This window comes from Magnolia sinica, chromosome 19 (genome assembly GCF_029962835.1).
Source record: "Magnolia sinica isolate HGM2019 chromosome 19, MsV1, whole genome shotgun sequence".
Classification (NCBI taxonomy): Eukaryota; Viridiplantae; Streptophyta; class Magnoliopsida; order Magnoliales; family Magnoliaceae; genus Magnolia; species Magnolia sinica.
Window position 1 is genome coordinate 9,280,351 of NC_080591.1, and position 17,380 is coordinate 9,297,730.

General features: G+C 40.4%; 1 long non-coding RNA gene across 1 annotated transcript; it reads left to right on the forward strand.

The window, feature by feature from the left end:
* The first annotated feature begins 989 nt into the window (after window positions 1–989).
* On the forward strand, window positions 990–1,681 carry LOC131234789 (uncharacterized). Its single transcript, XR_009165780.1, has 2 exons — window positions 990–1,054; window positions 1,089–1,681. It is a non-coding gene; the product is annotated as an uncharacterized LOC131234789 (long non-coding RNA).
* The last annotated feature ends 15,699 nt before the right edge of the window (window positions 1,682–17,380 follow it).

Consider the following 17,380-nt stretch of genomic DNA (forward strand, 5'->3'; position numbering starts at 1 on the left):
ACTAACTCGATTCGAACTCAACTCGGAAACTTTAGCAAACAAGCTAAGCTTCAATGTTGAGCTTGAGGGCAATTTCTTAATAATTTGGAAGTACCTGTTTATCATGTATCACGGTCTTCCGGAGCATCAAAGCTTCTTCTCTTTTTTTTTTCCCTGTTTCTCCACCGGTCGCGAATGCTAAGCTGGCGTCATTACGAGGATGTCATGAAAATGCATGCGTAGGGGACTGCGTAAAAGAGTGACGCCAGCTGCTGATGACAACAAATGTGCAATTACCGGAAACACCATCATTTCAAATGCGTGCCACACGCCACCGACTTTGGTGGTTTGTTGACGTCATCAAGTTCTATGGGGGCTAACTATGATGTATGTGTTATAACCACCCCCATACATTCATTTTGTGAGATTATTTGGGCATGGAGAAAAAAATGTGGCAGATTCAAAGCTTAGGTGGACTATATCATGGAAACTAGTGAAGATTGAATGCTTACCTTTAAAATTTTCTTGGAGCTACAGAAATCTTTGATCAAGCTGATTTTTGAGTTTTGCCTTCATAGATGTATGTGTGACCTTATGAACAGGTTGGATAACAAATAAATACCATTGTAGGCCCAGGAAGGCTTCAATGGGGGGCATCATTATCCTGTTTACTTTCTTTGGTGTGGTCCACTTGAGCTTCAGATCTGCCTCATATTTGCTCTTTGGCCTAAAATGATCTCAAAAAACAGTTGGACGGTATGGATATAACAAATACATTATATTGGGCCCACATAACCTGGTGACGTCAACACATCACGGAGGTGGCCGCTTCCGATGTGCGGGACTAATACATTATATTGGGCCCACATATAAAGAAATCGGGTTTGTTGAAGGGTAGTTTCGTCAGGTATAAAGGAGTAGAATCTTGTTTCCGCCTGTCGTTTCCATGGAAAGCCTTGAAGGGTTGCTATAAAGAGACGACTTCTACCTTAGAATATGATGTCCAACGGCACCAAAGAGTAGAAAAATCCACGTCTGCTTCTGTCTTCCCATAGAGAGAGAGAGAGAGGAGGAGGTAGGTGTTTCTTGTCTTTCTTTGTGCCTGAGAGAGAGAGAGAGAGAGAGCGGGTGTTGCTTGCTATCCATGAGAGAGGGAAGGAGAGAAGGCAGGTGTTGCTTGTCCTCTCTTCATATATAAGATAGAGAAGGTTGGTGTTGCTTTTCTCTTTTTATACATAAAATAGAGAGAGAGAGAGAGAGAGAGAGAGAGAGAGAGAGAGAGAGAGAGAGAGAGTTTTTGATCGGTCTTCATACATGGAAGGAGAAAATACAATGATGGAATCTCCCACACAGAGAGGAGGGAAGAAGGAAGAAACTGAAGAAGAAAAAATGGAGAAGTTCTTCGAACTTCTGAGAAGCATTAGAGCTATGAAAGATCGCCTGCAGGATGGGCGGAAGGAGAAGAAGCGAAGAATAGAGAAAGCGGCTTGGACTCCGTCCTTCGAACTCGAAGATTTCATGCAAAAGGTTCATTTCACAAGCCAGGAAATAACCTCGCCACATTCTTCTAAGGAAGAAGAAGATAGAAACTTAGATCTCAAACTATCTCTTTAATGTAATTAATCATCTCTAAGTATGTTTGTCGACTGTTTCTAGCATTACCCAAATGCTATACTGTATGAAGTATTGTTGTTTCTTCTCAGTAATGCGTAGTGTAGAACACAGCACCAAGCTGTCAATGTGGTGACGTGGCAAAATTATGTGGGACCCACCATTATGTATTTTTTTTATATCCACACCGTCCACCCATTTTCTCAGATAAATTTATTGAATTTTCCAAAAAAATGAGGCAGATACAAATTTCATCTAGACCACACCCAAGGAAATGTGGAGATTGAATGCCTATCATTGAAAATTACCCGGGGTCCATGTAAGTTTTGTATCAAGCTTATATTTGTTTTTTCCCATCATCCAGGTCTGTGTGATCTTATGAAAAAGTTTGGATGGCAAATAAACATCATGGTGGGCCTCATTGTCCCTACTCTATCTATGATGTGGTCCGCTTGAGATTTGGATTTGCTTCATTTTTGGCATCATGATCTACAATGATCCGAAAAAATGGATGGATAGTGTGGGTGTAACACATACATTATGATAGGCCACAAAAGTTTGCCAAGTCAACACAGTACCGATCACCATGGTGTGTGTTCTAAACTAGGCAATCCAAGGGTCGAACGGCTCGCCTCCCATTTTGGATTTGAACGGCTTGGGTCGCACAGATTTTCTTCCCCAACCGTTGAATTGTTCGAGCTAGACAGTTTGGACCCGAAACCGTCGCTTTTTAATTGATTTACGTCACCTTATCTCCTCACAGTGATGTCACCGGTTATTTAAAATATGTAATGATGACAAGGGTTGATCCGTGTGGACGGACCAGCTGTACCCACCGCTGGGTCGGATGACCTACTGCGCTGCACCAACCGGCTAGGTTGGACCACGGCGGATGAACTACTACTCTATCAGTAGTAAGTTGCTACTGGACGGTGCTATGTGGACCCACCATGATTTATGAGTGTTTTATCCGCACCATTTATCTATATTTTCAAATCATATTATGACATGAACTCAAGATGAGCAGATATAAATCTTATGTGGACCACACCACGTGAAACAGTGGTGATGGATCGCTCAGGATTAAAAACTTTCTGATGCTACGGAAAGTTTTGAATGAAGCTAATATTTATGTTTTTCCTTTGGCCGGGTCTTTGTGACCTAAAAAACAGATGGAAAATATACTTTATTGTGAGCCCTAAGAAGTTTCTAATGGTTATGGTGGGTGTTGAATCACCAATATTTTTTTGTGGTGTGGTCCACTTGAGATTTGTATGTCTCATTTTTGGGCACATATATATAGATGGCAATAGTTCTCTTCGTTTCGATCTTATGGGAAGTGGGCCCTACTGTGATATGTGTCGAACATTAACACCCTGCATTCAATGGGTCCCCTTTAAATTATAGAATATCTCAAAAATCAGTTGTATATGGAACTCAGGTAGGCCATACCATCTAAAATCATAGGAAGATCACATGCATAAAACATATAAAAGCATTTAGTGGAGCCCACCTGAAACTTGGATGCATCTGAAATTGGTCTGACCCCTCATCCAAGTGGGACACATAATGGATGGGCTGAATTTGTGAATCACATCTCCGTGGGCCTAAAAAACAATTATGAATGTTTTAATGGGAGGATAACCCTTCTCAACTTTTGTATGTGGTGTAGCCCACAAAAATCATGGATTGACTTGATTTTTAAGCCCGAGGCCCACCATGGAATGGTGCATCTGACTGATGGGGTAGATGTTCTATGCGCATCACAGTGGGGCCCACATAGCTCTACCTCATGGGAAGTTCCCATAAGCTCGACCGCATAGAACTATTTCCATGCGCGCGCACACCAGGTTTAAAAACATTAGGCCTGGTAAGGCAACTTCTATAACACTGTCCATGTAGGCCGCCCCTGCATGGCATCTAATACTCTTGTGACTGTCTGGCATCATGAAGGTGGAACCCTAAAAAATCAGACCTATCCAGCCATTTATTTTATATGGTGTTGCCTCGAAGGCAAACTGCATACCCCGTAAACTCTACAGGGCTTACTGTGATGTATGTATCTTGTCCCCACCATCCATCCATTTTTTTCAACTTATTTTAGTGCATCAGCCCAAAATTGAAGCATATGCAAAACTCAAGTGGACCACACCATAGGAAATATTGGGAATTAAATGGCTACAATTAAAAGCTTTTTGAGGGCCACAGAAATCTTGAATCAAGTGGATATTTGTGTCGTCCCTTCATCCATGTTTATGTGACCTTATTAATAGGTTGGATGGCAAATAAACATCCCTATGAGCCCTAGGAATGTTTCAAGTTTCCTGTGGCGTGGTCCATTTGAGCATTGGACATGCTTCTTTTTCGGGCTCATGTACTAAAAATGAGATAATAAAATAGATGAACCGTGTGGATAAGACACATATGTCATGGTAGGCCCTACAGAGTTTACTCAGTATGTTGTAGTGTATTAAGTAATCAGTACGCAATCCGTGCTGGTTGCCCACCTGTTGATTGGATGGGTGTCATTTTCATGTCATCCAATGATCATGGTGGTCCTCATTTTATGTGCACAGGTTGGACCAGTGGATGGCATGCAAAGTGGGACTCATACTGGGAAATGAATAGCTTGCACATACAAGAGAACAAGATTTAATTTCGACAGGTGAATAAGTGTTGTAGGATAAGTCTATCCTACAGCACTATATTACCAGCCTCATAAAAATAATAATAAAAAATTATACAAGGTTTGTTAATTAGAATACCTTCTTGTTAGCTTTTTTTTTTTTTTTTTTTAAAAACATTTGTATCTTCTACTAATTAAATGACATTGCGTTATTTTAATCTTTATGGGTTAGGTGAAGATTTGTTTAAGGATAGGAAACTGCAAAATCATGATAAAGAGCCGCTCCATGCCTTTCACATTGGACTTTCCACACTAAAGCAGTGCTTTCCTCTTGCATAATTCCCCATGCTAAAGATCTTTAGTAAGCTGGCTTGGTGCTTTAAAGAAGGGTTGAGACGCCAGAGAATCTTAAGAAAATCCAAGTTCAGACCCTAAATTGTTCTTTAGTGTGATTAATTAGTTTTACTTAGGTTTAAGGAGTGGTATTACCAAAATGTTATTGTGTGAAAGTTCTATTTTTTTAATTTTATTTTAAAATTTTCTAAATGTTTTAAAACCCAGACTGGATTGGATGGTCAGACTTGTTTACGGATGGCCTTTCTCTAGTACCTGATTTTGGATTGGAACAGCTTAGGTCTCACATGTTCTTTGTTTCAACCGTTGAATTGTTCCATGTGGACAGTTTGGACCTAAATCGTAGCCATTTACTTTTATGATATATTAGATTAATTTATTAGATTTTAATCATACCATGGATTAGTAATTTATGACATCAGTGGAGTGGATTAGGTGAATGTAGTGGGATTTGATTGGGCCATATGTCATTGTTAAAGATGGACAACATAATACATATTTAAAAGTGACTCAATGGCACTGGATTGATGTCATATCTCACCATATCAAGGCTGAGCTTATCCAATGAAAGAATTGAGCCTCGTGTCAAAGTTTTAAAAAGTTATTCCAAATAATGAGACGTGTTGTCCAAATACATTAGGTGAATATAATGAGATTTGATTGGGCTACATGACACTGTTAAAGATAGACATGCAAAACATCTTTGAAAGTAGCTCAATGATACTAAATTGATGTCACACCAGACTGGACCAATCAAATCTCACCATGTCAAGGCTCATGAAGGGTTGATCTAATTGGCCTAATGTCAAAGTTTTAAAAAGTTACTCCTAACAAGGAGATGTATTCTTCAACACTTCTCATGTGGGGACCAATATAGTTTATGGCATCTCATCAATCCATTGGTGTTACCCCATCATAAAAGTAGGATACCCATGCCCTAACAAATCAAACCCTTTCAACCATAATGTAAGCCATCATATGATTTTAGAAGTCTTTGTGTAATTGTGTCAATTGTTTTCTATAGTGTGGCCCACTTGATGATTGGATGAGCTAATGTTTGTGGTATCCAATTATCATGGCGCGGCACAATATTCATCAGACAGCAAACATGCAAAAAAGTAAGCTCAGTGACTTCTATATTTGCAGGTGAATCACTTAAAATTTATAGAATTAAGCTTACTCTGCATTGGTGTAGGATCGCCCTCAATAATTTAATAAAACCAACCTCATTAATAACGATCTATACTTCTGAAAGCCAAGTCATTGGGATCTTTGTCGCTTCCCTATAATTACTAAAATACCCTTAAGCCTTAACACAAAAGTACCCTAGGTAACTTTTAAACCCTCCCTATTTTCTTCCCCCTTTCGTAAAGCTACTTTAATTTGGTAGACATGTCATATGAGGGGGCATGAGGATACGGATGATTTGATGTGGATGAGACTCGCCCGTGTATCAAGTGTGCTACCCTATGTTTCGACAGACAAAAATCAAGCCCATTCAAAACTCAGTAGAGGAGCAATTGAGGGGTGGTCCCACCATTAAAATCATCTACATGGTTTGTGGGTTCCACCGTGGTGTGCATATGACATCCAATATAGCACCCATGTTAGGATGCAGGAATCCCACCAAAATCACACATTCCAAGAATCTAGTGGTGCTCACCAAGTGAATCTAGAGGCTTTGGGCATGATTTTACTTAGAGGTGGGCATCCAGTCGAGTCAGACCGGATTGGATCCAACTCAACTTGGTCCGAAACTTTCATTGCACAAACCCGAGCTTGATCTGATCTGGGATCGAGTTCGGGTTCTCTGATTCGATCCGATCCGTTGCACTGCTGGCCTGACTCGAACTGAGTTTGACTCGGTCAGGGAAACCGGGTCAGATCGGGTTGGGTACGGTTCGGATAGAATATTTTCTTTTAATTTTTACTTTTTTTTTGCAGTGTGGTCTACTTGATCTTTAGATCTGCCTTATTTTTCGGCCAAAGCCTTAAGACAAGCCCGTTAAATGGATGGACGGTTTAGATATAACACATACCTGATGATGGGACCCACATAACTTGTTGATGTCAATACACCAGTGTGGTGCACCTGCCAGTCTGCTTCACGTATAAAAGTTGAGAGGAGTACCAACTGTACCACCTGCCAATCCGCTTCATGTGCAAAAGTTGAGAGGGGTTAGAGTTATCCTCCCATTAAATCATTCATAATCATTTTTTGGGCCCACCGAGATGTGGTTCACAAATCTAGACCATCCATTATGTGTGTCCCACTTGGATGAGGGGTCATACCAAGTTTCATGTACATCCAATTTTTAGGTGGGCCCCACCAAGTATTTTTATATGTTTTAGGAATGCCTTTACATGATTTTAGATGGTATGGCCCACCTAAGTTCCGTATATGGCTGATTTTTGTGATATCCTATAATTTAAAGGGAACCCATCAAATGCACGGTGTTGATGTTAGACATGCATTACGGTGGAGCCCACACAGCTCGACCTCATGGGAAGTTCCCATGAGCTCAACTGCATAGAACCATTTCCCTACATGCATCACGGTGTTGTGACAGTCTGGCAAAGCTCGGTGCTCGATGCACCTCAAGCCATGAAGCCTGAGAGGACGGATTGGCTACTCCCCTGCCACCCGCCAATGGTTGGTGGTCGGTGCTTTGTGGACCTCACCATGATGTATTTATTTCATCCATGTCGTCCTTCTATTTTTCTAGATCATTTTATGATATTAAACCAAAAATGAGTTATATCCCAATCTTAAGTTGACAACATTATAGGAAACAATATTGAATAAACATTGTGCGAATCGGATCGGTCCGGATTAGCCATTGATCTGAACTTGACTCGATGTACGATCAGATCTGAGTGGGCCTACTTAATCTGACCCGATCCTGGCCTTCGGTTCGAATCGGATCGGATTTTGCCTAGCTCTAATTTTACTATCTATGATGTGGCCCACCTAGGTTTTGGGTTGGATTGATTTTTAGGATTCATTGTGAAAGTGTAGCTCCACGGGAGGAAAAACATGAATCAAATGCACACCATTAAAATTTTATTGGACTCAAAAAGATTTAAAAGGATAATATGTTTTCCCTATCTCTATGTGGGAATTACCTTATGTATTGGTCGGGCAATCGTACACAAAGATGACGCTGTACACGGTGAAGGTTTCAATGGTGGGCTTTCCATCCCCATGTTTTCCTATGGTGTAACTCATTTAAGTTTTAGATCTAACTCATTTTTGGAATCACATCTTAATATGATCTGATGAAACTGATGAATGGAGTGGATGTTATATGGACACCATGGTAGGTTTGCTTGTACTATAGGGCTGAAAGTTAGGCTGGTTGGGTCGGGTTGGCGCTCAACCCTAGCCCAACCCAAGGTTCCTACACCTCAACCCTAAACCAACCCAACCTCCGGTTGGAAATTCTCAACCCAAGCCCAACCCAAGTGGGCTCGGCCGGGTTGATCATGTTAGCCGGGTGGATACATACTGATATTTTCATTATTACATTAGTCTATTATATTTCATTACACATCTTATATTTTGTACTTGTGATTTTATTAATTATGTATTTAGTTATTTATTATAAAGAATTTCTTTTTTTTCTAAATAAACAAGTTAAAATATATGACAACTACTCCTTTAAAAGTTGTGTTGTGTTGCACGCAATCTATTTGGGAGAGAGAAATCCAACATATCTTGATAGCTTGAGTCACCACAAATGGCGGGGACCAAGGAGACCCGATGGCACTAGAATTTCGTGTGCCTTCAACCCAAACAATCCATACTCAATTATAATTTATAAGTAATTTATATATATTGATTGGATTTGGGTTGGGTCGGGCAACCCGAAGCCTCAACCCAAGGCCAACCCAAGTTTTATGGGGGTGGTGTTTATATAGCCCAAGCTTGAGATGAAACCCAATACATCCTGCCAGCACCCAATCCAATGTCGGGTCGTTCAGGGATTGGTCGGGTTAAAACCTGCCAACTTTCAGCCCTAGCTTGTACACATCCCAAAACATTGGGATAAACATTGGGACTCTAGCTATATTGGATTTAGTTTCTTCTTCTCTTTTTTTCACGACTTCAACCATTTATTTGACAAGTCTTCCATGGGATGGGGGATGCCCGGAAAAACCTCTCCCAATGAATATTTCAACCCTTTGATTATATGAGAGTAATGACAACCATTCATGTTCAAAGCAAAAGAGTCAGATAATAAAAGGTTGAAATAATCCAATCTAGAGCTTCAATTGCTGAGCGAGACTCAATCGCATAAACGGTTTGGATCATTGGAATATGACCCAGATTCAAATTTTAAAGCATACCATTAAAGCCGGCCCATACTATTGCAATGGATGCGGAAGCATCAGAGCAAACATGAATACCCTCATCCCAGGGTCAGCATGGCAGGGGCTCTGAGTGGCCACTGGCATGTATGGGTTTCATCTACACCTTTCATCTATTTTCCACGTTATTTTATGTCATAAACCCAACAAATGAGGCAGATCCAATGATCAAGTGGACTACAAAATAGGGATTAAATGCTTATTATTGAAAACTTCTTGTAGGCACAGAAATTAAATTTTGGATCAATTTGATATTTGTGTTTTTCCTTCACTGGGTCTATGTGACATTATGAACAGGTTGAATGGAAAATAAATATTACAGTAATTGTCACTATCACCAGAGAGAGAGAGGTACATGTGTATGAGAGAGAGAGAGAGGGTCCCACCGCGATGTGTTTAAAGCATCTAAACCATAAGATTTTCCTTACACACACAGGCTACACTTACATGTGTTCTGAAAATTGAGTGTTCAATATATCTCCTCATGAAAACAATAGACCCCACCATGAAGATGATCTTTTATATAAATATAGCTTGTCCACTCATAAAGTAGGCCACACCATTAGAATCATGGGACAAAACTAGTAGCCAACCTCAACTTTCAAGTGTGGCCCATATAATGAGTGGTTCAGCCTAATTTCAGAAATGGTGATCTTCATGATGGAGCTCAAGGTATTCCCTAGACAAGCCTCATGTTGGGGAGGAAGATGGGTCCCAGCTGTTATTAGAAAATAGATTTTCAAGTGTTGCTGATATCCTAATTAGTGGCTGATCACTAACAACTAATGCGCACTTCAATAGTACATTCAAGTTTATTAATAGAGGTCAACTAAAAATATTTTCTTGCTGGTCTTTTTATTTTAAATGTTCGTATATTTCATTAATTAAATTGCATCATATTATTTTAATTTTGGTGTGTTAGGTAGTGTTTGTTTTGAAATCTGAAAAATCAAGACTTAGTGTAGCAACATACCTACCCTTCATGTCAGATTCCCGTGCCATATGGCATTTTTCTCTCCGTGAAAGGCATGGGCCGGGCTAGCCAAAATTAGGTCAAGCTTAGTCTCATTTTATAATAGCTGAAATTCATTAAAATAAATCTGTAAATAATACGATGATAATAGTCAAGTGAGAGAAATTTTATATCATTGAAGAAAATAACCATAACTTATTCTACTCAATAATCTACATAACTTATATAGACCATTCAAATTTTGGATCCTATTAAACCAATGGAGGATTTTTCTCAAATCACATAGATGAAGTAATCAAAACCACCCAATTAATGGCTATCAAAAGAGCAGTTAAAAGATAAATTGTGAGTGATCATGATTGGTAGGGAAAAATGAAATGGTTTATAGTATCTTCTCAATCCATTTTTTTTAATCCTCCTTCCGTTAGTGGTCGGATCTAGATAGTCTAGATAGGTCTAGAATCCGATACAACCATTCCATGTGTCTGGTTGAAGAGTGGAAAACGTGAGAAACTTTAAAAATAAATAAATAAAATGTAAAAAGATTGGAAACAAGTGATGGGACAATAATTCAAATTCAACGTCCGTGGCCGACCTAATAAACAGATGGGCCTGATTTTTGCAATCTTGCATCTGCATATTGTGGGTCATAAGATCAGCGGCTCTGATCTTGCACACGTGAGGCAAGAGCAAATTCAAAATGCACCTGAGAGGATTGTATCCACACATCCAAGTACCATTATGGGGAAAATGATCTGAGTTAAGTGAGGTTTTTCCAGCCCAGGCAATTAGCTAAGTACCTAATTTAGGCCCACCTCAGCAATTAAATTAAGGATATAGGCCAGACCCACTTCGGCCCACCACCTAATTATCAAATCCAACAGTGTTAAATAACTCATGGTGGGCCGCTACGTTCTGTGGGCCATTAGGTATTACTCAAAACAAAGCTCGGCTCAAGAATGGCAAGCCCAAAGCATACTGGGCCCTCTCCAAGCTTGCATGGCTCTGCCCCATTGACAGCCCTAGTGTTCATCTAAAGGGTCCATCATGGATGGGGAGACCACATTCTTTCTTAGGTATTACTCAAAACAGGCCCACTTCAGATTATAAGGCTTTGATTGTTTCTTAAGATGGTTACGAAAAAGTACATCAACGGTCAGAAAAGGTCCAAAAAGTGGAAGGCTGGGATCTTGAAACGAAGAATTTATTTTTGGGACATCCACCCTTCAGATTGACGGTTTGGATTACTAAACCAGGACCTCTGCTTCTATTGAGGAATGGATCAAGACAACATACTGAACCAAAAATAAACTTATCATCCATTTTGCAGGCATTATCTGAATGAATCCGATGATCAGAGTGAAATTAGGGCCATGTACCATCCAATATGGACGGTTCCCCTTAAAGGAATTTTTGCATGATCGGTGTTGGGCCCACTTGGTCTGCACATTTCAACTCTTCATGCCAGATCATGGACCACCCGAGGCCCGACACTCGCCCAAGCCCATTTTGAGCCAAAACAAAGAGGACTGATCCTATCGTGTGATGATTATGCATGGGCCAAGCCCAGGCCAATGTGCAATTAGAAACAGCCTGAAATTGGCCCAATTAATAAATGAACTTTAGTTAGGCCTGGCCTCAGCCTTATGTTGTAGCCATAGCCCAGCACGAAGTGGATTAGACCCAAAAGCCCAACCAGATAGGCCTCTGACGAGCCCACCTGGCCCACCGTACTTGCGTGGAGTTCCTGCCCACTTAATGGCCAGTGCAGGACAAAGATCGCACTCCCTGAGGAAAGAGCCTCTTGATTAGATGGTTAGGATAGTCTTATCTATCCAAAATTGGAAGTGGTGTCCAGTACTCCAATCAATGGTGAAGATCTATGAGCGGTCTAGATCTTTTCCGTTCATACCACTAGAGCTGTACAAAAACTGTGTTGGCTCGGTCAACTTGCTCAAATAGACTCAAATAAGCACGATAGTCGATTTTAAGGACCGAGCCGGGGTGTGTTAAGCTCGACTTAGTTCGACTCGTGTACAAAAAATCCTTTAAGGGGAACCGTGTGCTACTTGTCTCAGTTGTAATGCAGGTGTGCTACTTGTCTCAGTTGCAATGCAGGTGACCAGTCCATAGGATATTTGCGTTTCTCAGCTGAAACTAGGTGTGTCAATGTGCTGACCAGTCCAGGGCTCGTCCCTAACCCATGGCCCAAATTGGCCTAAAAAGGCCTCTGCCATGGCCGGCCTAAAAGGAAATTACTGACATGATCAAATGTTTAAAATAGCCTAAATCCAAGTAATTTCTTTTGATATCCCTTCCATCTGTGATTCTTCGCATCGTATGATTGGTTTTGATGATAAAAATCTGACCCCACATAAAAAAAAGTGCCTTTAAACTACATATGAAAGTTGAATGGACCCTCACAAGTGACTTCAAGTCGTTCATCCATTTACATAACAGTGACCTATTTGATTAGTGGACCGTGCAAATGGGCCAGTAGAGTTCATTTATCATGAACCCTGGCCCAGCCCAGCCCTGACACCGGGCCTAGATTTCTAGCCTAAGCCCGGCCTTGTGGTCATGTTTAGAAGGTCAATCCCTGACACTGCAGACGGCGCCAGGGCCGGTCAGCCTATTGTCACCTGGCCCAGCCCATTACCAAGCTACAGCTCATGAAAGTTGAGAAGAACCCTCTTTTGTAGATGAGTGGCCCACTTGATTATCGGACCATTTAAGACAATTCATTATTAGGCATGGCCCTCGCTAGGGGATTTCAAGTCCAGGCCCAGCCATTGGGTTGAGTTTGGGTCCCAATCAGTACTGGCCCTATAAGATTGGCCCACCATGGCCAGGCCGGGCTACCCAACCCTTCCCAACTCGTCTAGACTTTCTTCTTCTTTTTTTCTTTTTTTTTTTTTTTTTTTTTTAACACTTACACACACTCAGGCCGTAGTGGGATTTCACCACCTATATGGATACTGGAACCCTTGACCAGGTGTTGAAACTCTTGAGAGTCTACCACTATCCAGACTTGCTTTACGACCCGCTCAAGTCAAGGGGTGACTTGCGGTCTCAAAATGAATCAGTCTGACCGAGTCCAAGATCATTCTGTTGAGTTGCATCTCACTCACCCCAGTCATCAGTCCATGTTGAGGTGGCAACAGCCAGCAATGTTTTAGACTAGAGCCTATTAGGTGGGTTGAGGGTCTTGGACCTGGTATTTAGCCTGGTCAACTTGGGGGCATGTTCATCCATATTATCGCCAATTCCTACAAAAGCTAATCATTGTAAGTTACCGTGCTATCTGAATGGATTTACAAGTGTATTTAGAGATTTACAAGGATATATGAAGAAAATCATACGATGGTACAACTGAAGCATGATATCTATTAAGCGGTTGATTGATCAAGAATAATAGTGTAGAAGCAGTTATAGGACGGATGGTAGAAATAGACACAGAAGGACATGTAGTAATTGTCCCGATGACCATCGTAGGGCTATAAGTAAGAGAAATTCACTAAGAAGATTTTGTCTCATTTTAACCCAATCAAACTCAAATATAATTTTCAATTATACTTTTAATTATACGTCAATTTTCATTCCTTTATGTAATCATTTTACCTTTCTACAAGTCAATTATATTTCCTAATGTAATCATTTGCCTTTCACTTGCTACTTACATTTCATACTGTAATCTATAACATTAATTAAGTAGTTGATAATCTTAGCTGTAATTTGAGTTCAAAAAAGTGCTTCGCAATTGTTCTTCACAAAGGATTATAAGAATTCTTTTCTCGTTCTTTCATATCTACTGAAAAATCCTTCTTTACGAAAGAAAAGGTGCAATATATCATCAAAGTACCAATCTTACCTTCTAAATATCGTCTAATCCTATTTACATAATAAGTGAGTGGCTGAATATGTATCTGTGTAAGTTGATACTTGGAATAATAGTCGTTTGATATGAGTTGATACCTGAATTCAATTCTGACATGCCTACACAAGCCCATGACTAAATTGGAAAAACAACTAGCAACATTTTTGTCACGCCCGCACTTACTACGAGTAACAGTGCCTAACTTTTGTTTATAGTCATTTTAGCCCGACCTGACTTGGTCTTGCATGTAGGCCATTGATTTCATTCCCCTGTAAATCTATTTCTTTATGCATACGCAATCCAAACCGTTCAAGCGGGAATAGTGCAGAAAATGGGAACTGAGCCCATTCTCAGTTTCATCCTGTTTTTGCTTTTTTTTTTCTTGTCTTACCCAATCAACCAAAGCCACCCATCAGCATCATTACAAATGTCCGCTTATTCGGCAATCCAGGCTGTCCATCTTTGGGACCAGCTGACGATGTTCACATTTTGAGAATCATACCTTTTCAGACGATCCACAGCACCCAATTAGGGACCTTCAAATGGACAGTTTAAAGGACCAGACAGCCACTTCCTGTTTGTCACCATTTCCAACGGACGCGGATTTCCTGTGCCGCCGGACACAGTTAGTTCCTGCAGTCGGAAGCTTTGTGGGGTCCACAAAGATACTCGTAACAAATCTACTCCGTCCATCAGTTTTGCAAGACCACAATAGGAGGAATGTAAAAGTCAGGCAGATCCAAAATTCATGTATTCCATATCACACGAAATAGCGGGATTGAACGGCTATCATTGGAAACTTTGTGGAGGCCACAGAAGTTTTTTTAGGATGATATTTGTGTCTACCATTTATCAGAGTGGTAGTAACCATATGAACGGTTTGGATGGATTTAAACAGCATGGCCGGCTCCGGGGAGGTTTCAATGGTGGATGTTCCCGTTCCCACTGTTTCGTTGGGTGTGGCCCGCATGATATTTGGATCCGCCTATTTTTAAATGACTGTCTTATTCTGGTCTTGAAAACTGATGGACGGAGTGAATTTGTGATGGGAATCTCTGTGGGTCCCACAAAGCTACCGACTACCGGAGCTCCTTGTGCACAGGCAATCTGCGTCCATTTCGGAGATGATGGTGACGTGTATACGTACATGCAGCATAAATGGACGGTTAGGTTGAAAATTGTCAGCGATCCAGATTCAACGATCCATGTAAGACAGGTGAGACCGTTCAATGACCGAGACGTTTCTAGCTGTGCTCGATACGGTCCGACCCGAAATTTGGACGGTCTAGATTTGGGGATATGTACACGATGAATAAATACAATGCGAATATCCATTTGCTGCAAAGAAGTTAATGCAGGTAGCTCTGAGCAGTAAATGCGGGTAAATATATGGCGATCAGAACCGTTGATTTGGTGAATCACTAGTTGATGGGCTATATGCAAAAAAAAAAAAAAAAATGACGGTGTTCGAGAATTTTGACCATCTAATCTCAGACGTTCAATCAACAGTACGCAGATCCACCAAATGGATGGTCCAACGTTGGCACAAATCTTGAGGTGATTTGGGAAATCCGGAACGATGGAAGCGAGAGTGAGATGGAAAAGAGGCCTACTAACACGCGGCATACATGCATGAGATCCTGGCTGTTCATCACGTGGGCCCACTTTGAACGTGCTCTGGACCAAACTTCACGAGTTCCACTCTTAATTTTTGCTCACCTGTTCATCGAATCTGGAACGTCCGTCATGTTTCTCTTCTCACAACATGTGGCCCACCTGACAAAGAACCAAGTGTCCCAGGTGGGAAGACGTAGGTGAGAGGCCCTTCTCCAACTCAGTCGCGCGAGTCTCACTAACACTAGTACTAAATCTCAAATGGATTCCCATCCATACGCTCCGCGACAAAGCTCTGGCTCCGAATCGACTCCCGATTTTAACTTATTTACGCTAAATGGCTATTTATGCTTCGTATCGGAATCCGATACGGCGCGAACCGCGCTTCCAATCATAGATGACTGTTTTACACCCGAAAAACGAGATTACTATGATGTTTACCTAAATACCCCTAACATATTGGCTATTTAACTAAATTGCCACCGCTTTCATGGCGAGTTTTTTATTTTTTTTTGTAAAAACTGGAATTCTAAGCATTTCAGCTAAGGGTATTATGGTCATTTCCGGCAGGAAAGTGATAGATATGGATAGTTGGACTGAGTCAAATAAACGCCGAAAGACAAAAAGATATGAAAAGGTCATGGAGGACCACTGAGATGGAGTGAAAAATGGTTCTCGGGACTATAAACTTTGATGGTCCTTTAGACTGGAATGTGCTACAACTCAGTGAGGCCCAGCATGTTGATGTAAATCCACTCCCTCTATCAGGTTCTGGTCTCGATTTTACATCCTAAAGCCAAACTTCATCTAGGTCCACAACTCATATGGGCCATAGCACATGGAATAATGGAGATGGGATGCCTACCGCTTGTGTGTGGTCATTCATCGAACTTGTTAATTAGGTGCAACTCACAACCAACCAAGAGAAGACATTAAAATCATCCTGATAAAAAAAAACTGAGATGGGTACACCAGGTGAGCTTAGCAGTTTTGGGAGCAATTTTACATTGTTTTTCATTGGTGTGGCTGATAAAGGTTTTTAATGGAGTTTATTTTTTGTACGAATGGTCCAGATAATAATTTATATCATAATTTATTAATTAAACCACGAATATTAAATTAAAAATGAATTAATAATAAGAATCCATTAAAATGTTTCTCTTAGTGTTAGCTAAGAGATAAGACAACCATAACTAATTAAACTAATTTTAAAAGAAAAAAAAAAACATGAAAACTAAATTAAAAAAGAACTTTGAAGAAGAAGATAAAGAAAAAACCCAAGGAAGAAGAAGCTCCACCTCCGCTTTCTCTCTCCATTTGTATCTATGATGCCTTAATCACACTTAGGAATGCTTCTTAAATAGATTTTTTATTTTTATTTTTTTCCATTGACTTACACTAATCCCACACTTACGCACGCATTGTCGATTGATGCCTTTGATCAATAGACTGCAATCAATGGATCTTTGATCGATTGAAACCTCTCCTTTGATTGAATCGAAGGTGTTTAAAGTATCTAGAGAGTTTTCTCCAAAATTCAAAATTTTCACAATTGATCGAAGCCTCTCATTGATCAAATCAGAAGTGTCAAAAAAAAAAGAAGTCAAGAGAGTTTATTTGATTTTTTCCAATTTTCTTAATCGATCTACTTCCGATCGATATCAATCAAAGGCCCTCAATTGATAGAACATCCTTGTCAATTGATCAAAATATTTGTCTTATCTTTCACTTGTCTTCAAGGCACATGTTCAGCGATTACCCCCTTGAAAAATTTCTGAATCTGTTTTATCTTTAATACCAGCACTAAACACGCTTGATATTCCCCCCTTACTCAACCCAAACCCAACTAAAATTAAATTTAGGTTGGAGTTTTTCAACCTTTTTTATTTTTATTTTGTTTATACACATGCACTCACGCACATCACATGGGTACTCGAACTTATGACCTCATTGTTGAAGTGCACCCTGTTTACCA